The sequence below is a fragment of the Microtus oregoni genome, unplaced genomic scaffold (assembly GCF_018167655.1).
Source record: "Microtus oregoni isolate MIOR12 unplaced genomic scaffold, Mior012 000073F_000, whole genome shotgun sequence".
Lineage (NCBI taxonomy): Eukaryota > Metazoa > Chordata > Mammalia > Rodentia > Cricetidae > Microtus > Microtus oregoni.
Window position 1 is genome coordinate 3627352 of NW_024543980.1, and position 24717 is coordinate 3652068.

At 40.5% G+C, this 24717-nt stretch overlaps 1 long non-coding RNA gene across 4 annotated transcripts in view; it reads right to left on the bottom strand.

The window, feature by feature from the left end:
- The window catches only part of LOC121441023, a 78969-nt gene extending 55322 nt beyond the window's left edge, over positions 1–23647 (bottom strand). The window contains exons 1-5 of one of the 4 annotated variants that reach the window (XR_005973418.1): positions 23448–23647; positions 21228–21326; positions 7067–7156; positions 6478–6962; positions 502–598 (exon numbers count right to left, since the gene is read on the bottom strand). This is a non-coding gene — a long non-coding RNA (uncharacterized LOC121441023). Of the gene's footprint in view, positions 1–501; positions 599–6477; positions 6963–7066; positions 7157–20723; positions 20795–21227; positions 21327–23447 lie in introns of all 4 variants that reach the window. The other 3 variants (XR_005973419.1, XR_005973420.1, XR_005973417.1) reach the window with 3 other exon arrangements.
- Positions 23648–24717: the final 1070 nt, after the last annotated feature.

Sequence of the window (24717 nt, forward strand, 5' to 3'; positions counted from 1 at the left end):
AAGATATTTGGCTGATGTCTTCTTGAAAATGAAACAGTAAGAATTAAGTTGCTTTGAAGATTCAAAACAAATCATTATAAAACATATGAAACTACTGCTTGGGACAAACTTTGTCATTTTAAGCACACATGACATTTTTACAGCAGGAAGAAGCCTGACATTTTTCTCAAATGGTATGCATGGTATGCTGATTTGGATTCTCAATCAAATGTGGCTTTTAGAAAAAGGATACATCACAAGACAGTCTTGGAAAGTAAACACTGTTGCTATTATAGCAAAGGCAGCAAAGTAAATCATTCATTTGTGGACAGAGAGAGGGAGGGTTAGTCAAACATTATTAGCCACATTCCCACTGTTTCATTGCTTCAAGCCTGGGTTCCCCCTCTACCACACCTCTTCACTGAACACTGATCCATCATGCATTTCTCTGAATTACACAAGTCACTCTTGTTATGAACAATAATCAAGAGCTAGTGGAGCAAAAAAGCCAAGCAAACTTACCTAAGCCTTCCTCTTGAGACTTCAAATTGCTTGCTAGATCTTGGCATGCTCTATGCTGTTGCTCCCGTCACAGCAATGTTGTACACATTTCTATAGCCTAGAAATCACAAAATAAGTCAGTTTCCCAGTAGACTGGGAATCCCTAGCATTGGGGTTCTAAGATTCACAAACACACTCTCCAGAACATTTACCCAGATTACTTATTTAACTATGTGAAGCCATGAACAAGACAGGAAGGGTATTTGCTTAGTTTGTGATATGTACACCCCTTATTATGTTGTAAGACAAAACACCGAAGTAAAATTGCTTTCTGATATGTATATATGGGGATGCCATGATTTTTCCTACTTCAGCTCTGTCTCAATGAAGAAATACCCGCTGCCACTCCCAATAATATGGAGCTCGGCCCCAGAGGTACAAGAGAAAAAAACAAAAGCCTATAATGGTATTACCCTGGAAAGCCTTCAGTGGAGATACTAGCACAAGAAAAAGCTGTAGGAGGTGCCTATTGTGTATCACACTACCAGGAGTCTGAGGAATAAAGACAGAGACATGGAGAACAAGGCTTAAGGATGCAAAATGAAATGCTGAGGATGTGGGTGACTGGGCAAGCACTTGGATGACATGCACAAGGCCCTGCTGGTTCTCTCCAGCACCAAAGTACAGTAGTATATGATAAACAGTTCAAAAATTAGGAGCAACATGTGTACCCCAAAGCTGCAAAGAGGAAGGAGGTTGTGTCCCTAGAGATACTGTTTAAATTACTGACAAGAATAATTCGGGACAATTTCTGCTGCTTATAGCCAGCACTCCAGTGCTTGAGTAAGAGCCTTGAGTGAAAGAGCAAAGTCCACTCTGGTGTCATCTCCACTGAGGAGGCAGAGGTAGAAACACTATAGAATTCAAGGCCAGCCTGGGCCATAATTACATCCAAGAATGTCTCAAAAAAGCCAAAACTAAGGAGTAAGGAGTTGGCGACAATAATAATTCTCCATCTTCCTATCAATAGCAAAAGAAATCTCAGGCTTCCTCACTTAATGGTTAGAGTATGCACAGCTTCATCAGGGGGATGATGTACATGTCTTATTTCTTAATTTTTTAGTTGTCTGATAAAACTGTTATCTATCCTATACAGCATCATGTTCTAAAGTACACATCCTGTGTAATGGTTAACTATAGTTAGTTGCCAAATGCCTTTCTTTATACAGCTAGTAGCACTTTTGTGGTGAGAACACTAATTAACATCCATGCTCTTTGAGTTTTGCATTACAGCACCCCATCTACAATAGACTCCATTGCCTTGCTCTTCCAATCTAGCCACATGACTCTGGTCATCACTACAACCCATTAGGCACCTAGGCAGCCACCGGTACATTCTACTTCAGTGAGGACTATTTTTCATGCTGGGTGATTTAGAATTTACAGATCTAAATCTCAAGGTAACTTCTGGATGTGATAATTAAACAAACTCCTCTTCTCTTCCCTTCTTGCCTGCTGGAAAGAGGTCACCTCACCATAATAAAAAAATAAGAAAAGCAATTACCAAGAATGAACAAAAGAGTTCACGGTCACCCACTGATGGCAGGAACAAATGACTTCAATGGAAGTACATGAGGGGAAGAAATAAAAGGAAAAGAAGAGGAGGTCACCATGACATGGACTGAATGAGGACAGGAATGAACAGGGATGTATACAAGAAACCTTGCTTTTTATGTTGAATGAGTTAATCTATCTTGTATCAAATCTTTCCTCAGGTTCTTCTGCACACAAAAGTGCTTTGAAACTTTAACGCACCCACCATGTGATACAGTAGGACCTCTCCGTACAGTTCTCAGTTCTCAATGTCAAACTGACCTCATTTTTTAAGTTATTTAATACCAAGTAAGCACTCTGGACAGTGAGACACCAGCATGGTCATCTCAATGACTGTAGCTATGACCACCATCCTCAAGTGAGCTACTACATATTGACCAGACAACAGTAGGTTTTACTGGCCCAACTTCTCTCTCCTCACAGCTCCAATGCCTCTCGCTGTCAGCTTAGCAGCTAACTTTCCTTAGCCAGGTGCATCACTACAGACTTCTTAACCAAAAATAATAATGGGGAAAAAAACCCTCAGGAACCCAATGGATGAAGAAAGTAGCAGATTAGTCTAGAAAAAAAAACGTATTTAGAATGAATGAGAAGGAAAAGAGAAATTAAGCAAAAGTTCAGAGAAAAGGGGAAAGAAGCTTAGCTCCAAAGCCAGGCACAATAGTCCAGGGCTCCTTGTATTTGTGTCCTTCTGTAATCCCCTATTAAATGCTTTTGCTAACTTTAAATGATTAGAGCAAAAGTAACCTGCTAGTTATAGGCCTAATCTTAAGAAAGGTTGGTGGGGTGGTGAGATGGCTCAGCAGGTAGAAGTGCTTGCCATTCTATCCTGATAAGTCTTGAACACACACACACTTACTTACATGAGTAATACATTTTCAACTGTGCTTTATTTATTCAATTTTAAAAAGGCTGGCAGCTTCCATTTTTCTGCAAGCCTTTGAAGAACTCTGCTGAAAAGATCACATACGAAGGCACAATTAGTGGGTTTTTGGGGAAGGGGGAGATTTTGAGACTGGGATATCCTGTTCCCTTCACTGAGATCAGCCTTTCTTTCAGCAATCTATATCAATGGCACCAGGCTTATAGATAAGTCCCAGATGCTACGACTGCAGCCTCATGATAGACGCTAAGAAAACCAAGCAGAGCAGGAAGATGATTCAGTTAATAGCTTCTCACCTAAGTCATAACCCACGTAAAAAGATGAACATGGCACCAGGAAAATGCAATCCCAGCACTGGGGAGGCAGACATGGGTGGTTCCCATAAGCCAGGTCCAGGTTCAGTGAGAAATAGTGTCTCAAAAGATAAGATGGAGCACAGTCGAGGAAGACACAACCTCAGCTTCTGGCCTCCACATGTCTGTGTACACACCCTCATCACAACATGTGGAATATGCCTCTTAGGAAAGTGCAAAGACTTTAGACGTTAAGCAGCAAGAGTACAGAAGGAACCTTAATCCTGACTGTGCACTATAAAGACTCAGGCAATTTAAAAGTGCACTTCAAAACACACAGACCCCATACCCACCTTGGTGGTAAAATCATCAGAAATTCAAGGAGCAGTGTATTTTTAGCAGGCTACAAAATCTTAGATGGACCTAATTGCAGTCATGAGATTAGAACATTAGGAGTGGATGACATTGAAAAGGAAGGGGGTAGTCACATAGCTCCAGTGGTAATGCCCTTGCACTGTATGAAGACCAGAGTCCAATCCTTAGTGACACACACACAAACAAAAAGCATAATTTTATGTAGTTTAAAATCAAAAGGGATTATGTGGCTCCCCAACCTATCAAAAAAAAGAAATAAAACTCAGGTGAAAGACACCCCAAGATTCATGTTGCTTCTTGTTTGTTTTAAACAAACTCATGACCAAGGGCTACTTGAGGCCTGAGGTTATAGCTTAGTGGCACATGCCTTGCATGTGTGAAGCTCTAGGCTCAAATCTCCATCACCTATATAGAGAATGAAAGCAATACAATTAGTGCTGAATTTCATCTGAAGAACATACTATGGAACTGACATATTATGAAGAGAAATGGAATGTCATTGCTTTTTTCAACTTCTCTAGTGATTTTATTCAAACCCAATAATGGAAAAATCACTCAAGACAACATTTTAAATCACACTTAACAAAAAGCAGTCTCAGGGCCTGAGGCTTGAAACTTAGTTGGTAGGTAGAGTGCTTGCTTGGCAGACATGAACCCTGGATTCCATCCATGGCACCACATACAGCAGTCATGGTGGTGTATATACATAATCCCATCACTCTGGAAATGGAGAAAGGGAAATTTAAAGAATTCAAAGGCATCCTCAGCTAGTTAGTTTGAAGCTAGCCTGAGCTATGACACTGTCTCAGAAAGGGAGGGAGGGAGGGGTCAGACAAGACTTTTGTTTCCCTTATTTTCCATTTTCTGTGCAAAAATCATTTCTTTTTAAGTGTCACTGCTTCTTGCTTTATTTTTCAATTTCTTTTCCTATAGAAAATAGGTTGTTACTATAGCAATATTTTTCCTACCCTGGTATAATTTCCCACTCATTTCTTCTAGGAGTTTCTGCACAGAGCAAGCACACAAATCTGTTCCAAGCTGCTCACAACATTAGGATCCTTGGCAACATCTAGAGATGAATATATCTTCAAATTATGGGAATGGTTAGCCAAATGCCACAGTTCTGAACGTCTCTGAAGTACTATCTGGGCTATATGTATCCCAGATACGTCAATTCTTAAGGCATCTCTATCCTAAAACTACAGAAGGCTCCAGCAGTTAACTTGCTAAATGAGCTCGTCAGTCCTCCAGATTGAAGCTAACTCCATTAATTCCCCGAAAACAGTTACAAACAAAAACAGTATAATCTTTACATGATTTTGAGAGTGTCTTTAGGATGACACCAGGAAGAAGTTATGTATTCACATGTACATGAACTTCAGTTTCAATTCCTAGTGACTCAGAAAAAAAAAATAAAACAACACACATTTGACTAATAAAATTACACCTTTGTCCAATAAAGCCAGTATCTGGTAAGAACATCACCTTCAGGACTATAAGAAGGATCCATTAGTTGGAAGAAACAGATGCACAAAGCAGCAAAGGTCATTTAACCAATGGTCAGGGCTTTTATACAAACACATAATTTGGCAAAATATTAAGTGGCCTCTGTTCTAAAGAAAAAAAATCAAAATGTACAAAGTTCTTTTCCCAACCATACATGCACACCTACAGACCACTTCCTATCTATACTATTGGTACCTGGGAAGCTCTACCTTGCAGCACAGAATACCATGAATAGCTGCTTCCAAGTACATACCCATTTGGCTCCATATAGCATAGTTTGTATTAAAACCAAGCGGAAACCTTAGGATGGCTGCGTATCTGGAAATTTGTAAAGAATTTAAGTTTTATTCATTCAGTGTCCACACTGTCCTGTCAGTGAGCCAAGTCTCTTGACCAACGATCAACACAGAGAAAACAATAACAAGATTACTATCAAAGACAAAGAACAAATACAAGGAAAACCTTATTTTGCAGTTCAACACTGAACAGATCTGTTTCAAAGACTCAAGTATCATGTGTTAAGCTACTTTGACTGCTAAGTCTGCTCTTTTAAGTGTTCCAGTAAAACAAGCAATACCAAACACCAGCATGAATTCACTTTTTAAAAGCTTTTTTAAAAACTGCTTCTAAATTTTTACTGTTACAACTATGCCTAATTCTAAAGGTTGCCCATAGCAAGTTTTTATGATGTTAACTACTAGTATTTATTATGGTCACATTAAAAGAGGCAATGACACATCTGAAATTCCCACGCCTGAGTGGTTAAGGTAGGAGGATGACTTTGAGATCTTCTTAGGCTACACAGCAAGTTCCAAGCCAGCTAAGGCTTGACAGCAAGACAGGTTTATAAAAAGGCAATTATTTAAATCCAAAACGAAAATGTTGTGGGAGTGTATCCAGGGCCTAGGTTTGAATTTCTAAACCAAAAATATTGTTTCCTAAGAACCACCTATAAGCATGCTATCCAGACTTACTATGCATGATGTTCTTAAGGATGTTAAAATGCAGAAAAATGCATTCTGAAATGGGCCCCATACAAAAAAAAATAATGTAACAAAAAAGCTTATTAAAAACACTTTAAATAACAGAGACTATGTAACAATCATCTGACATCATTTCAAAGCTGTGTCTCTCCAAACTTTGACTCAAATGAAAATAGAATTGAAAAGCGGGCCTTTCTGATGTTTAGGACCACCATCATGAATGCTATCATTATTCCTGACATCTGTTGACACTTTTGGTCTTTAGCAGTGTGGTGATGAAGTAACAGGGCGCCAACTAAGGAGCAAGAAAGAGAGCATGCCTCAGCAGAGGATCCATCAGTACCTTGATTTTAGACTTGTCATTTTCTTATTATTTACAAATTCCCGATATTTTCTTTTTTGTGTAAGTATGTATACATGTCTGTGTGTGTGCATGTGGAACAAAGCTCAACTCCAAGTATCCTACTCAGTTCTTTTCCACTGTATTTTTAAACAGGGTCTCTCCCTGAACCTGGAGTCAGCTAGGCTGTGTGGCCATTCAGTTGCAGGGATGTGCCTGTCTTCATCATCCCAGCATTTAGGATTTTGATAGCAGTCCTTGGAACTTGGTGCCAGAGATTTTAGATCAGTTCCCAAATAAATACATAGTTTGTAGAAAGGTTTATACTGAAGGTGTAGTTCAGTGACTGAGGGCTTGCTTAGCAGTATGACGATAGATCATCTCCAAAAACACAGCAAAAAATGAGTTTTATGAATATAATCATCAAATTCAACCTGTCTTTTGTGATTAGAAAATCCACAGCACTGTGTACATTTGAGGTAAAAAACCTAAAAAAAAAAAAAAAAAAAAAAAGTCAAGGTTCATCCAAATAGCAGCACCAAAATAGCACACTCAATTCCAGGGCAAAATTACTTCTCTGGAGGGAACTCACATTTGCTAGCTCTGTCTGTCTATCACAATGTGTCAGGCAAAGTGCACACTTCCCACAGAGTGTCTCCTCCATTTCAGAGGCAGCAAGTACCTGTGGACAGAGTCCCATTTCAAGATCAAAATCTGGATTCAAAACCAACCGGCTGGTAGCCCATACCAAGTGTGCTGTACTCCATGTTACTGAGCAAACAGCTGAGGTAAACAATGCTTATGCCCAGGAACTTGAAGCCAGCCTGGGGTAACACATTGAGACCTTGCCTCAAAACACAAACCAACTGGACAGCTGATTAGTGTTTGTTACTTTGTGTATGTGTACCTATTATTAGGTGTGTGTGTTTGCACAACCAAGCATGCATATAGAGGCCAGAGGTTAATGTTCAGTGTTTTCCTCAGTCCCTTTCCTTCTTTCACTGAACTTAGAAGCTTGAAGATTCCGCTAACCTGGTTGGCTAGCAAGCTCCAGGGATCAATCTTTAGTCTGCCTTTCCAGTACCGGCATCATAGGTATGTGTCACTACACCCAGCTTGTATGTGGACACTGGAGATTGAAATCAGGTCTTCATGTTTGTATAGCAATCATCTTATTGATGAGTCATTTACCAGACCCCTTCTTCTTATTATTTTATGTGTGTGTGAGCACATGTTGTGTACATGTATGTACAGGTCAGAGGGATAAACCTTGTAGAATTGGTTCTCTCCTTTTACCTCTACATGGGTTCTGAGTATCAAACTAAAGTCTCCAGGCTTGCATGGCCAGCACCTTTAATGCTAAGTCATCTTACTGGACCCTTAATCTTCATTATTTTGAGACAAGTTTTCTACATAGTTCAGCCTGCGTCAAATTTGCCATCCTCCTGCTTTATCATTCTAAGTGCTGATATTACAGACACATGCCACCATGCTCTAGGTTATCACTCAATAATGTCTCAGATTATCTTATCCCCTCCAGGTAGCAGATTATTAGTTTAACTACTGAGTTTCCTGAATTGAGTTGGACCTTTCTGATACCCTTTTTCCTTTGCTAAATTGTTTATCCCAGACAAAAGCTGTTTATTTAGCATTATCTTGACAATATAAAACTCAGAAACAACCTATGAGCTACATGATAATGATGAGAAAGACCCCTCATAAAGCAAGAAAACACAATGTAAAATTCAAAGAGCAGATCACTGTGATTACAGCAATGGGAAACTATAACATATACATGTAGACAAGTAAGAGATTACAAATTAAGATTTTGCTGGAATTAATCTTATTTTATCCTTTCTTATGAGTGTGTTAGAATCACACTGTTTCAATTATATACACAGTTGTCTTCAACTTTCAAAATGCAATGAGGGACACTTTGTAAAATAGTTTTAGACCTTATAAATTGGCAAAAGTTCAAAAACATACCTTAGAAGTTTCCTCTTTATTGTGCAATAAAGCCTCAGGGTCATTGGTTACTAGCAGCATGTCCTTGTGGAAGCTAACTACTCTGTACTGTTTCCTCATCCATAAAAAGATTTACTGTCTGCTTCTTGACCCATTTAGCACATTAAACAAGGCACTATAGAGAGCACCCGACTCATAGCTTTCTTTCATTGTAGCTAATATCACAGAAAACAGAAGTAATCATATCTCTTAGAGAAAGGACGTCAATGAAGCATTCACTAGAGCTAATAATCAAGGTAATTCAAGATTCTCAGCAATTCTTATAAAAGACAGGAGGACTGTGAAAGCACAAACCACTTTTAAAGACCCTCATGATTATACTGGGCCCACTTATGATATCTAAGATATTGTCTTTTAAAAGAGGAGGACAATCTCTGAGGAGAAAGATGTACTATTATCAGAATGGGGAAAGAGCTATGAAGTAGAAAAGAGAAACTTAACATTTCAAAGAATTGGGGGGGAGATCTATGACCAAAACCAAGTCCTGTGAATACCAATAAATCCTAACTCTTGGGATGCTGAGGTGAGAGGACCATGAGTTTAAGTCAAGCTTGAGCTAGAGATGATGTTTTAAACAAAACAAAAACAATTAACTACAAAAATCAGAGTTTCAACTACAAGTGCCTTAGAGGTTGCCTTGCCTTGAAGCAGTCATTGCTACTACCTCTGTAAGTCAGACTTCCTAAACTTGCATCTTTGAAGAGTAAACTGGTTAATATGATCCCACTATCCATTCTGGCCCTCTACTTCAATGGTTTCCAGGAGACAGCTTGTCATTTGAATCATGTCAGCTGGACCATCAAAACAAAAACAACAAAAAACTTGAGGTGTGAATGAAAGTGAAGGTGTATATAATTGAAATACCCTTGGGCCATTTTCACATCTTGCTTTTGCCAGTGACAGCCACAACAAGCAGATGGCTGTGCTGACAAGGACTGTGTCATTAACCCTAATGATAATTGATGATTTTTACAGCTGTTTACAAAGAGACTTCACACATGAAGAGGTTCTACTTGATCCCCAAAGCAGACTGAAAGGAAAGACTACTTATAACTAGTCTATCCTTTGTTCAACTGAAGAAACTAAGGTTTTTAAAAGTGGAGGATAGGGGCTGAGTTAGGACAGCAGTTAAGAGCACTTGTTGCTCTTCCAGGTCTGATTCCCAAACACCCACATGGCAGCTCACAAGAGTCTTTAATTCCACTTCCAAAGACTCTGACCCCCTCTTCTGGCCTCTGCAGGCACCAGACACACATGTGGTGCACAGACACATATGCTGGCAAAACACCCAATCAAGTAAAAAAGAAGTGAGAGGATTTGCCCAAAATCCTATAGTATAGATAAATAACAAGCCTAGGATTTGAATCCAAATGTTTGAATTCATAATTACTATTTCTTTTGGTTTAGGCTTATTCTGTTTCTCAAGACACTAACATACCCTGCCATGTTTCCCATTGGTGTCACAGAAAATTGAAATGAATTTTAAAAATTTGCATACTAACATTCTGACTTGATACTGACAATATATTTTGTTGAAATCTAAGAACAACCTTAATTTCCAAGTGATAAATGGTTCAATGAAATCTGAAGGCCGAAAACAGGATTAGAAATTACCAGTCACTTGTCCTACAAGGAAGTGTGTGTCAAAATGGAAGCCAAGAAGTCCTTCCAGTCCTCAGTTTAACACAATGCATTTTTACTCCCATGTGTGGCAATGTGGTGCTAAATAAACCACTGGCTGCCAGTCTAAAAGTATCTTGGCTAGATCACCTTGCTTTATGTAAGATAACTTAGGATGTTTACCAAATTGACTAAAGTCACCTAATAACATTTTGCAGAATTTACTTCAGAAAGCAATAAATGTATGAGTGTGTATACTTGAAGCAGCAGCATCCTCTTTCAGGGAAAAAAGGCTGATGGGAAGCAGAGCAAAAAACTGGAACACAAAGCCTTCGTCAACACTGAGCACTTACCTGGCTAAGTGCCCAGTCTCAAAATGGAGACCCATTTTGAGGCCATCCAGTGCTGCACAGCAGGACCCTGTCTCAATGAAGTGGTTCAAATGTAAGTAATGTGGGGGGTTTTGTGCTTGGCTTTACACACATTCACACCATGTACACTGCCTGCTAATGGTACTCAAATTTGCTGGAGCAAATTCCCCTGACAAATGGGAGGGCTTGTAATGATTCATGCCTCATTTTAGCACAAAGAGAAATAAGTGTATACAAAGAAAGAATCCATCAGCTGAAAGAGCCTCCATTACCAATCTTCTACCTACAAACACCATTCTAGACAAATTAAAACTAGGAAACTAAAAATATTAAAGAAAATATTTTGAAGAAAACCATACTGTCTATCCCCATTTTCCTCCTCTGGAAATATAGTAATGAGCCAGCAGGTGCTTACCACCAAACTTACATTTTATCACAAAGTTGCAAACTTTTTAATGTTTAAACAGAAGACTTCAAGGATAGATAAGAACATGCAAATGATACATATTAGGAAACTGCATGTCCCATCTGACAGTACGCAGGAAAATCTCATGAGGTTGACTGACATGCAACAATTGAGGTATTCAAAGACACAAAGGACAAAAGAAAAAATGAAGCCCTTTTGAGGTGACCAGATAATCCCATTTCCTTCCTTTGGGGCATATGGGAACGTCAGGCTCACACTGCTGTCTGCTAAGAAAAGGGAGAACTCATAGTAAGGAAGAGAATGAGTGAAGCCTTATGGTATACACAGAGGCTAAGGTGATGGAATTAGGGAAACAATTTAGTCAGTAAAGTGCTGCTTTGCAAGCATGGGGACATGAACTCAACTGCTAGAACCCTGCTTTTTTTTTAAAAAAAAACTTGTATGATGGTAGTACATGCTTATATTCCCATCACTAAGGTAGAAAGGAGCAGATCCCTGAGGCTCAATGACTAGCCATCCTAGCCTACTTAGCAAGTTCTAGGCCAATAAGAAACCCTGTCACCAAAACAAGGTGGAGAACCCTTTGACCTATTTGCACACACAAGGAGGCAAGGTGGGGGGTATACTAGAGTGAAGTATAGGAGAGTGCCAGGTGCTCAGTAGAAAAGGTCTGAGTTATAAGGCTAGGAGTTTCTAGAAAGCAGTGTGCACTGGATTTCCAAAGAAATATTTTATTTAGGGGTAGTTCCCCCAAAGTCCATGCCTAACTGAAAGAATCAATCATTTAAGTTGTCAGTAGGCTACTAAAAGGTAGCAGTGAATCTCCCCAGTGTTTTAGGGAGAAGCTCTGCCATCACAGGTCCAAAGGTGCCAGTTCTAGAGGATGACATGATCTGAAGCTAGTATAGCTCCTTGAGACATGGAGGTAGTATAAGAAGCATTAGAAATATAATAAAATAGAGCTAATATTTACGATGCTGGCACTGGAATTAGACTTTGAGACAAGCTTTTGGTTTGGTTTTGGTTTTTGTTTTATAGAGACAGGGTTTCTCTATAATAACCTTGGCTGTCGTGGAAGTTACTTTGTAGACCAGACTGGCCTCAAACACGCAGATCTCCACCTGCCTCTGCCTCCCAAGTGCTGAGATTAAAGGTGTGAGCCTCAACCACCCAGGGAGGCTTTCTTTTTGCATGCACGCATTCATGCATTCTAGTGATCAAACTCAGGTCATTGTATTAGCACAAGCACTGTACTGCCCGAAGTTTATCTCCCCAGACCCTATAACCATGTTTTGAATCACAGTAAGTTTTATGTTGACATATTACTGAAAGGACTGGCAGGAAACAAAAAACACAGCACTAAAACTGGCATTTGTCAGAATTAGAAGAGACTTTGGAGATTAGAATCTAAGGCCTGTGTGAGAAATGGCAATGCCAAGGACCAGTGTCACTTTTAATACCTGTGAGCCTTCTTTCTCCTGGGTGTGTGTGTGTGTGTGATGTTTTCATTCATTAGAAATAGCTATAAAATACACCTGGTTTTCACAGCAAAGAAACCTATGTCAAAAAACAAAGGTGGAGTCTGGGACTGTCATTTGAGCTCCATTGGTCAAATTATTTCTACCATTCTAGAGGAAAGAACAGTCAATGACCACACATTATATGTGTATCATGTCACTAAGGCACAAGCTGGCCCCTCAGTGCACACAGAAGTTGACTTTATACAGCTGTTCCAAGGGATATTATCTATCCTTTCTATCCTAAACAAACCTGAAGCTTTGACATTGGCTGAAACCAGCAAACCGTTCCTCTAAAGCAAATTTATAAAGACTTCATTGTTTTCCTTCACTATCACTTTCCTGGTCAAATACCTGCCAGTTTGGGGTTTGCTGCTATTGCCAAAATACAATTCAAGCGCCTCCTGCACACACAACTGGGCTGCTGGGTAGGCAAGCAATAAGGAGCCACAGATGCCAGGCTCGGATAAACCTGTGCCTAGAAACCCACCACACTGACAATGGCACAGCACTGACAGTGGGGATGAAAGTTAATGTAGATCATTAATCCGGAATAGGGATAACAAACATACAAATCGGCCTCTGTGTCATCTAATGTAGTGTTCAAATTATAGGAGAGCCATTAGCATCGAATCCATCTTAAATGTGCATTCTTAAAACTATGTAGCAATCAACAGTAGGCCTGTTAACTATACAATATTAGCAAAGGTGCCTTCTGAAACTACCACCTACATTCAGTAAACTCACTAGTTGTCTCTTATATTTAACTTCAGGGAAGGCTTTGATAAATAAGAGACCATGAATGATACAACTAAACTGGTAACCTGACAAAATTCAGTCCTGGTTCTCTATCGACAAATAGCTCTGCATTTTCTTACAGCTATAGCTAGAATGTTGAGACCACTGCTTTGGTATAGCAATCTTCAAGGCATAACATGACCACTGCCATCATGTAGGAAGAGACTGTTGTGGTGACCTACAAAAGAGCTTTGTCTCAAACTCAAGGCAATGAAACAGGCAGGTTACAGTGATAGTCAAATCTATGGTAATGACAAAAGGAATAACCTGACCCTCAACTAAGACTCCATTAAACAGTCCCTCCTGCCCACCCTCAGCTGGATCTGACCTTGGGGGATTTAAGAATGCACACGGGCTAGAAGATTAACTGAGGTGAAAGGACACTAACAAGGTTTGCTGAGTGTTTGGTTACCTATGATCTAGCGGCTTTCTTTCAGCCACGCAAAACAGGTTCTATGGGTGCCCTTGCTGTGGTGAACATTCCTTCCCCTCAGGAAAAAGAAGCCATTGATTACAAAGACTAATGCAGAGGCTAAACTGCATTACAACCTGGTCACCCCACAAAGTGTGAACAAGCATGAGCTCCATGGTCACAAACTAAAAAGCTTATAGAGTAAGTAGTTAAGGCCAGAAGAAAAGCCCTCCTCCAAACCACTCAAGTCACAAGTGAACATCAGAAAATATACTTAGTTCCAAATAATCCTGGCCTACCCAAATTTTGTACTGCTAAAATCAGGATCTAAGGATGGTGGTTTTAAAAAAAAAAATCACCAATTAAACTTGGTAGTTTGATAGTTTGTTAAGCAGTAAAACCTAGCTTAGATAATGTATTCTTCATCACTTCACTTTATAAACATTAATTAAATCTTCAATATTTCAAGGACAGAGAAGGTGGTTACTTGGAATATAAAGATTAGCAAAGAACAGTGCCTGCAATTCCAGTCATTTCCCCTATACACACAGAGGCAGCATTAACAAGATCTACTTAGGACGGCCAAATGGTACAAAAAGGCCACACTAGAATGGTCATAGTATTACACATCTAGAATTATGTCAGAAAGATGATGTGTTCAAGACCAGGATGAGCTACTTAGCTAGTTCCAGGTGAGACCTTGACTTTTAAAAAAAAAAAAGGTACATTTGAGCTGATTTTAATAAGCCAAACACATTTTGACAAGGAGAATGGACCTTGGAAGTAAGTAGCTCAGTGGTAGAACACTTACCTAGCATACAGTCTGAGTTCTTTCCCCAGTAGAAGAAAAGGAAAACAAAGGAGAGGACAGAGCAAAAACAGAGATACAAGAAAGAACTCAAGGAATGTTCTAGGAATGGCAAATAATTTAGGACAGAAGGACATAGTCTATATCTTGCTGTGGAATTTGAATCCCTCTTGTAAGACTGGGTGCTACAAATTGTCCATATGGAATAAATGGAATAATTAGATCTGTTATAAGAAAGCTGATAAGTGCAAGACAGATTAGACCCAGAGTCCAATTCAGGGAGATCATTTGGCATTTGGAAAGCAATTACTACATTCTCAAGGGGCAGTGAGTATGCGGGAGAGAAGAGACTTTCAGAGACAAGAAACTTACTTGTTCAGGAGAATTGACAATCAACTAAATATAGACTGTGATGGTATGAACAGGGAATCATACCAAGGCTCTATTCCTTTGGAACCCCAGAAGCATGGTAAGTAGATTAATTAAAAAACAGAAGAGGGGCTGGAGAGATGGCTCAGAGGTTAAGAGCACTGATTGCTCTGCCGGAGGTCCTGAGTTCAATTCCCAGCAACCACATGGTGGCTCACAACCATCTGTAATGAGATCTGGTGCCCTCTTCTGGCCTGCAGGCAAACATGGAGGCTGAACACTGTGTACATAATAAATAAATAAATAAATAAATAAATAGATTGATTTTAAGAAAATGAACAGAAGAGTAGACTAGAAAGGAATGCCCATGTTCCCTACAAAGGTACTTGTGGCACTTTCTCAGAAAGACAGACAAGAGGCCACTAATAAATGGTCGACATCCAGACCATTAGTAGAGAAATAGACAGTAGAAAATAAAGACCTACAGTATCTTATTATGTTGTTTGAGTAAATTTTATTATTTTGTTTTGTTTTAAAGATAGGGTCAAAATCAGACATTGGTTGATTCATACCTTTATTCCCAGCATTTGGGAGGCAGGTAGAAATGAGTTCAAGGCCAGCCTGGAGTACAGAGTTCCAGGATAGGCTATAGAAAAACCTTGTCTCGAAAAACAACAAAACAAAACAAACAAACAAAAGAAACCATCTGGAAAAAAACAATAACAAAAACGAAAAAATAGGGTCTCATAACACAGACCAGGCTGGCCTCCAATATCTGATCTGCCTCCCTTTAGTGTTGAGATTGAGAGCTATCTTAAACATTGGGAAAAGAGAAAGTTCAAAAGATGAAAGCAAAGGTGTGAATGCAAAACATTCAGGAAAAAGATAAAGATGCAGAAAACAAAAAGCTAATGGATGACAAAATCCTGAGGGAAGTATCAGTAATAATGATTGGGGACAGCGGGAAGCCTTGAGGCATACACTTTACCCATTTTCTCCTGTAGTTATCAGTCTTTCCCGTGGATTCCTCCAACTGTAACTGGTACTTAAACAAAGAATCAATGACAATAATTAAGACTACATGAGTGACAGAATCTGTCACTTTTTCAAAGAACTAATCATTTTAAATTGTTTTATTTTGATTTTTGATAGGGCCTCATACATCTACCAGGCTGGTATAAAAATTGAGCTAATCCTCCTGTTTCTGCCTCATGAGTACTGGAATTAAAAATATAGTCAGTGAACCAAGAAAGGAGGGAAGCACATACAACTTTTTAAATCCCTTTTATCCCACCTACTACAGCAATGCATACCAGCTTTGGTTCTTGGGGCACATATTTGTAATGTGCTTATAAGTTGATCAATGTAAATCCATACTCAGAAATGTTGCAAAATCTGAAAACCGTCATGCCTGACCTCTCATGACATAGTCACAGTGAGATAGATAGATAGATAGATAGATAGATAGATAGATAGATAGATAGATAGATAGATAGATAGATAGGGTTACTGTTAAGCAGTATGAATAAGTTACATAAATATAAATGCGTCATGCTTAAACTCAGATCTCATTAGGTAGACAAATAGTCTCAAGCCCCTAAAGCATTTTAGATACAGGTCTAAACAATTTTGTAGCTAGCTTAAGATGGCAGCTACCAAATTTATTATCTTCATGTGCTCTCGGCAATTAAAAAAAAGAGCCTTTCCAAAAGCAGATCCCGGTTATACCAGTAAAAAACACAGGCGTAGGGGGTGCAGCCTGTGTGGCAGGGGCTGATAATGGGAACACGCTGTGCTGGGACAAGCTTGTCTCTTTACAAGGTTGTCAACTGTTCATCAAAGAACGCTCTCTCCTCATTGCCATCTATGTAGAGCGACCTCAACATTAAACAGAGATTTCTTCCTGATGGTCTGCCAGCTGACCCAGGCAGCTGGCAACCAGCTCCTCCTACCACAGGTGGCTGGAGCTAATGAGCTCCCTTAAAAGCAATAGAAGGCCATCAGGGTAGTGAGTGGCTGTAAAGCTAGCATTCAGGAAGCTAGGGCAGAAGGATCTGCTCAAGCAGGACTGTTAGTCCCTGTTTCAAAAATAAAATTTAAAAATAAAAAAAAAATCTGAAGCAGGGAAAGATTTCCTAGCTTGAACAAAAGGCAGCAGTCACAAATGGAAAAAGTGAGGACACTTTCTTAAAAATACCAAAAGACGTGTTAAGAATAAAAAGGCATCTCAAAAAAACAAAAACAAAAAAGCGAAAAGACAAGCCAGGTTTAGAGAAAGAGGGGTTTTTGTTTGTTGTTTTTTTTCTGAAGCAGGGTCTCACTAGTGGCCCAGGCTGTCCTCGAACAATCTTCTTACCCCCAGCTCCCAAGTGATAGGATTGTGGGTGTGTATCACCAAATCCATAAATACACACACACACACACACACACACACACACACACACACACACACATATATATATATATATATATATATATATATATATATATACATCTGACAAGGGAGTCAAAAGCAGATTATTTCTTACAATAAAATAAGAGGGATTCAAAGTGAGTAAAAAGTTGGGCATGGTACTTCATGCCTTAAATCCCAGCACTTGGGAGCCTGTGGTAAGAGAATGACCAGTCAGAGGCCAGCCTGAGCTACATACCAACTACAAAGCAAGCCTGACCCACCGCCTTAAAAAAAGAAAAGGTAAGATTTTAACAGGCACTCACAAAGGATATACAAGTATCAATGGCATCTACAGCATTCAGCATCACTACTCAATAAAAAAAAATGGTTTTTAAACCCACAAGGATCACCTCATACTAATTAGAATCAGTACTACTGGGAAAAAAAAACAGAAAATAACAAGCTTTGGTAAAGCTGTGGAGAAATCAGAACCTTCACATTATTGTTAGGAATGTAAAATGGTCTAAACACTATGAACAGTAAAGCAGTTCCTTAAAAAATGAAAAATACAATTCTTCCAGTCACTCTACTTTGTGCAGAGTGCAGAGCCTTCAGGAAGCATCTGTATCCTCACGTGTACAGCCGCGTTACTCTCAGTAGCCAGGTGGCACCACTCAAGAATCTCTGGACAAGCGAATATTCTACTCATAAAGCACCTACAGTGTCAAATTCTTAGCAGAAACTAGAATGTTGGTTGCCATGACAGCATGAGGGAATAAGTCATTACAGTTTATCAGAGTTTTGCTTTTACAATAATTCTTGTAATGCATAGTATGGATAGTTATTTAATAATGTGTTGTACCTAATGTCATTACCTATATACTAGAAAAAACAGCTTAATTGCATGTATATATTTTATCACAGTTTTAAAGTATGTATTTTTAAGCCTACAAAAATACCTCAATTCCCTCCTCAAAAATAGGCAAAATTCACTATAAAAGATGATGTGTGACTATAGTCTCCTGCTCCGGAAGCTGAGGATCACTTCAGCTCAGGCATTATACCCCAGGCTCCTCAGCAAGAACAAATACAATGAGAGCATGCCTGGGGGAGAGGGAGAGGGAGAGAGAGGGGGAGAGAGGGGGAGAGAGAGAGAGAGAGAGAGAGAGAGAGAGAGAGAGAGAGAGAGAGAGAGAGAGAGAGGTGGGGGGGCATTGCTCAAAATGTACAAAGGAATCAGAACTCTTATGCCCCACTGGTAGAATTTATATTGGTACAACCATTTTGGAAAACTGTCAACATCTTCTATCTACTGAATCTCAACACTCCAATCTAAGCATAAGTACCATACTCTCTTTACTTTGTGTTTGCAGAACTGGGGAATGAAAATGTGAACCAAAGAACACAAGCAATAATGTTCAAATATGCTTTATTCATTTTAGCCAAATCCTGGACACTATGCAAAGATATAACAGAAAACAAGTAAATTATCATTCAATCTATTCAAAGAAACTACTTATTACACAACCTGTGAAAGAACATATACACTAGAGTTCCTATTGTATGATATTATTTATATGGATTGTAAAACCAGATTAAAGCAGTTGATTAGATTTTGTTGTTGTTTTAATGGCAATTTAGTTACCTTCATGATGTAGTTGAGATGACTACTGAATAGATTGGGCAAGAACTCTAGTGCTGGAAATATATTAGGCTTGATCTGTCAGGGGCTGCATAGTCACAGAAAATGTTAAGTGAGCATCAATCATACCTTCTATTAATACACTTTATACTTTTTGATGTATGTTTGTTATATCTCAAAGGTAAATTATTCGTAAAGCATGTCAGGTCTTTCAGTTGGGAATCTGATGCAAAAGTTAACAAATTGCAACCTTGCTTTTTCTTTTTCTGATTTAGACGTTTAGATCCTATTGTACCCAAACTTACCAGTCTCCCAAGTTACCTGACGAATCTGAAGCCTCCCTCAGAGCAAATTTACGGCTCTTCTGTTATAATAACCTGTTTTTATTTAGTCTGTACTTGGAATCTACACCTCCTGTTTGCTTTCTATCGGTCAAATGACCAACTTGACATTATTCATCTTTTGGGTTTTAGTTTTTCGAGACAGGGTTACTCTGTGTAGACCTGGCTGTTCTGGAACTCACTCTGTAGACCAGGCTGGCCTTGAACTCAAAAGATCTACCTGGCCCTGCCTCCCAGGTGCTGGAACTAAAGGTGTGAGTAACTACAACCTGCCCTGCAGGGTGTTTTTCTTCTGTTTTGTTTGAGACAGAGTTCACTACGTAGCAGATTCCACCTGCTACTCCTTCCCAAGGGCAAGGCTTAAAATCATGGCTCACCATGATAGCTATGTCTATTCAAATTTTCAAAATATCATTTTATTTTAATATATATTTGAAATATATATTTATATATAACTATAATATATTTAAAATATAGCTCATGCCCCGCCAAGGCCCTGACTTGCATTTCCAGCAGCATCTCCCGCCTCCCACCCAAAACTGTGTGCATATATTTATATGATATATATATATGTATATACATACATATATATATATAGGCATATATATATCATAAGGTGTTATCAAACATGGGGGAGGTCACACCTATGCTAAGTCAGTCCTGCTTATTCATCCTCAAGAAGTCAATTAAAGGAGCCAAGATAAACATGGAAAGCAGAAAAGGGGAATTTATTCAAACTGGACACATTAGGAAAAGAGACAAAGAGATCCAGTATCCTTGAAGTCAGTCAGAGTCCTGAAGTGAGATCAAAGTTTAAATCCACATCAAAGGATATGCATATTTAAGCATCATTAGATGGCTGTAAGGTGCTCTGACAAGTTGCTATAACCATGAAATCTCTTTCCCAGGGATAAGTCATTGTGCGTCCCGCTGCCTCACCCTCACCCACACTGACTGATGGCTTTTCCTTCTCTAAGCGTGAGATTCCCTGGGAAATTCCCATTTCTTCGGTGTCTACTGTTTCAAAAGTCTGATAATCTGATAGACATATGTCTTTTTAGAACATTTTCATTGCTGCCAGGCAGGTTACAATATTATCATACTTCAGTATTTGATAAACGTGTGGCATCCCTCCAATACCTATCCTTTCCACACACCATCTACCCACTCTAAGAAGAGAAACCTTCATTCTTTTTATAAAGGGACATTTTATTGACTGGTCCCTAAACAGTCAATTAGCACAGATAACATGAGCTGTTCAAAAAAGAAAAATAAAGGGTATTGGCTTTCCCCACCTCCCCTGGCTCCCGCCATTAGTAATAATGTGAATATTAAAGACCTTAATATGCAAAATCTTACAATGTAGTAAGAAGAATCAAATCTTTTCACTGTCACAATTTTACAAACTTGATTGCCTCTAACATGCCCTTAGCTTAGTCAAATAAACAAATTAGTGGGAAGGTAATAACTGTGAAGTGATGAGAAGGTATTAAATACAGAAAGGCCAATGTAAAAGAAACTTACCAGGCTGTCTTAACTGGTAGAATGCTTGCCTTTCATACATACACAAAAGCCCCAGGATAAACTAGTAGTGGCTGCACACATCCATGGGAGGCAGAGAAGCAGGTAGATCAGAAGCACAAAGAAGCCCGATCAATGTGATATGGAATTAACAGCAACAGTTTTTACATTGGCTCAACAAGACAAGTCAGAAATGCGCTTACAAAACATCGTTTGAGCAGCCGGCAGATTCAGTTTCAGGAAAAAGGTTAACAAGGATCAGGCCACTCCTTAAAATGCACCGTGTGGATACAGTGAAAAAGACTGGGGTAATCTGGTATACTGCATTTTTTTTATTTAAATGTACTAACTGAAATAGATTTTTCTGAGAGAACATCAAAATGTGTTTCACTTCATAAAAGTCAATAGAAAGAAATGTAAAAATATTTAACATAAGAATAAATGGGTTTGTACTACTGGAATGCAATAATCATAAAGCTGGATAGGTGGATTAATTGTCGTACATACCTGTGGATTTTCTGGATTCCTGTGTTTGCTTACTCATGTACATTCAAGTCTTCTTTTTTAGAAACCACTTCTGGAAGCTTTTGGCTTCGATACTGCCACCTGTAGACATAAAAGAGAAATAAAGCATGTTTTATTCATCAGCATTACATCTTTCCTAGGCATCTAACAGAGAAAAACGGGAGGAAAAGTGGCAAAATATTTGCTCCGAAAGACCAACAAAGTGTTTTCTCTCCCAATGCAACTTACCTAAGGCATCTATCTCCTTCCACAATGGTTCAATAAAGTAGTTGATAAGAAACTGAAACATACTAAGTCCCAGGTCATCAACCAAATCACCTTCTGAATAGTTCATTAAAAGATATGGGAGTTCTGCTCACCAACGCTTGGGTATATAGAGAAGGAAAATGAATTCGCATTTGAGACCATCCGGGATACCTACAGGGTTCCAGGCTAGGCTAGGGAAGAAAGGTGGGGTGGGGGGAGGTGTGTGTGTGTGTGTGTGTGAGAGAGAGAGAGAGAGAGAGAGAGAGAGAGAGAGAGGGGGGGGGGAGAAAAGGAGGGAGGGAGGGACAGAGGGAGGGAAGGAGGGAGCAAGGAAGAAGGGGAGAGGTGGGGGGAGGGGGAAGAGAAAGCACGTGCCAGCATAATTTACAGCCATTTCGAGACCTACCATTTAAAATTAGGAGTCAATTTGCCCTGTATAATCTGAGAATAAAGAATTTCATAACTTAACCTGATAAAAAGATAAGGGACGCACGCTAACGTTACTTTATTCCAAGGTCATAAGGTATCTATTTAAAAATAAAAATTCCAGTCTGAATCTGAACAGAGCTTAATTCAATCTAAACAGATTTTCGGTGGGGTGTTTTCGTCATAGTACCCTGGGCCTGATTTGAACATAAACAAATCCGAAAAGATCTTTCCCTACCTTTTATTGATTAAAATACAGATGGATCCTTTTTTCCTTAAAAAAAAAAAAGTCACGGAAAGAACAGAGGAATAAAATATCCATAAGCAATTACCAGAGAATCCAAGCAGCCATAAGATAAAAAGAAGGGTTTGCATCGCAGGGAAAGATAAAGACAAACCTTTAAATTCTGTAGTTAATTGAAAATGAGGAAGCGCCTTGCCCGGGCAGTTGCACCGCAGAGGGCCAGCCCTTCGGAGTGCCCGTCTTCCCAGGACAAGTGGCCGCCTCCTCCCAGGCTCCAATATGTTAAACCAAAGACACAAGAAGCACTTCCCGCGCCCACCCCCTGCTGAGACAGCATTAGACCCCCACCAAACCTGCCTGGCTTGCTACCCGGCCAAGCCCGGGCTTCTTTGCCCACACCACAGACGCATCCCACTTACCCATCGTTTACTTTAAAGCTCGAAAGCTTGTTTTGTTTTACGGAACTGCGCAAATCCTGGAAAACCAAGTCTCCCTGAGACCCTCGCCTCCTCCTTCCTATGATGTTCATTAAAAAGAAAATGAAAAAAGAAAAAAAAAAAGATACCAAAAATCTTCTCCCTTTCCAAGCCCGATCGTATGCTGGGCCATCCCAAAGAAGGTCTTTGAGTACCCTCTAAAGACCAATACCGCTCCCACGTGCCTTCTCGTGCAATGCAAACGAGCACGAGCTCCTGAGGATTGTGTGCGCGGCCAACTCTCGGGGAGGGAAGTTCCGCACACTTATCACCCCAGCCCCCACCCCAGCTCGGACAGCAGGAGGAAGACCCTGGGTGTGGCGATGCGCTGGTACACAATACTCTAGTAACTCCAGCCTTCCCCCCTCCAATCCCCCGCAGTCCTGCCACCAGTCTCCCTTCACCCAGTCCCTTCAGTCCCCGCGGGCTGGGAACAGGGGGCGTCCTGATGGCTGTTAGGTGGGGATCAGGAAGGTTGGAGCGACAGGCTACTACCACCCAGATCGCGAGTGGGTAAAGGGCGTCGTGGTCGCCAGATGCAACATGGAAGCTCAGCTCCTCCAAGGAGTCGAGGTGAGGACCGCTCCCAGAAGACCTGAAGGAGCGAAATCCCACAGGCGATAATTCTCCCGTACCTCTCCCCACCTAGCTCAAGCGCGCGTTCAAGCGCGCACCCTACGGGGCCGAGCACCCTCCTCTAGCAATTGGGACCTGGCCGGCCCTTGCCCACAATGGCCACAGAAACTCTGCTTCCCAGGCCACGGCGACCCCAGAAACGGGCAAGGCGCCACTGCTGTTCGGGGAACCCACCTGAATGCAGGGTGCGCCCGCCGTTGCGCTGTCTCCAGCAGTGGGAAGGCGACGGCCGGGAGACCGCGGGACCCCCCAGGCAGCCTCGCTCACTCGGAGAAGCAGACGGAGCTACCTTAGAGCCAAGAGCTCTGTTCGTCCACCTGGCCTGCAGGTTCTGCAACTGGGTCCAGCGACCAGCCCGAGCCGAGCCTTCATCTCCGCCCCTTTCCCGCCACCCGCGCAGTGCTGCGCTCCGCCCCCTGACCGCCCTCCCCTAGCTGCGGGGGGGGGGGGGGGGAGGACACAGCCCTGGGCTGCCACGCTAAGCCTCGTGTAGCAGCTCCCGGGTCCCAGGCACCCTGGAGGACTGGGGGCGGCCCTGGGATCCGCCCCGACCCCGATCCTCCTAACCTTCCCGCGCTCAACGAGCCGCCAAGGCTATGGGCACTGCAGGCTCTGCCCTGTTCTTCCGCTGTCTCTTCACTCCCTGCCTGGCAACTTCCACCGCCCGGCGGTGACTGCCTCAAGCTTTGTGGGAAGCGGGGTAGAAGTGCTGAGGTGGAGAATCAAGTAAAGAGGAGTAGAATGAACCAGTAAGAGGAGGCAAAGAAATAACCATGTCAACTGGCAGGGGATGGATGCAAGTTGCTGCCTGTGGTTTCTGTTACATTAACTACCTGGATATGCCGCTGTCCTTGTTAAAACCGCAGTAATGTTCAGAGGCACCAGTCTAAAGATTTTCATGCTAATTGGTATTGGGCTGTTGGCATTTGGAGGGGGGGGGCGGGTGGAAGATGATGGCAGACCATAGGCTCCCTCGTTTTTAAAAAAGTTGCATTTCTTATATACGTTGTATAAGCCACCTTTCTCATTTAAAAACAAAAAAAAAATAGATAGCAATAGTTACGGTCTACAGAAACAGATTCAGTGCATATGTATTATTTCAATCTACTGTAATTATATTAATTGGCTCTTTATAAGGTAGATTTTAAGTATTTCATTAAAACAGGCTCATAATTTTGGGATCAGGAATCCCAGTGATTTCATTTGATTTTTGTCTTTATTTCTATCTAAGACGTCATTTCATGAAGATTACTAAATGTAGTTATACAGAAAAATAAATCCTTTTTCTTCTAGATTAACGGTATGTTTAGATCTGGCAAAGAACAAATTGTTTTTAAATCCAAGAAAAACTAAGATTCCCACTCATTAGGGATGATCTGATGATAGCTTTTTCTTTCTTTCTCCTTCAGGCAAACTCCCTTTCTTTTTTGCATTGTCCTTCCAA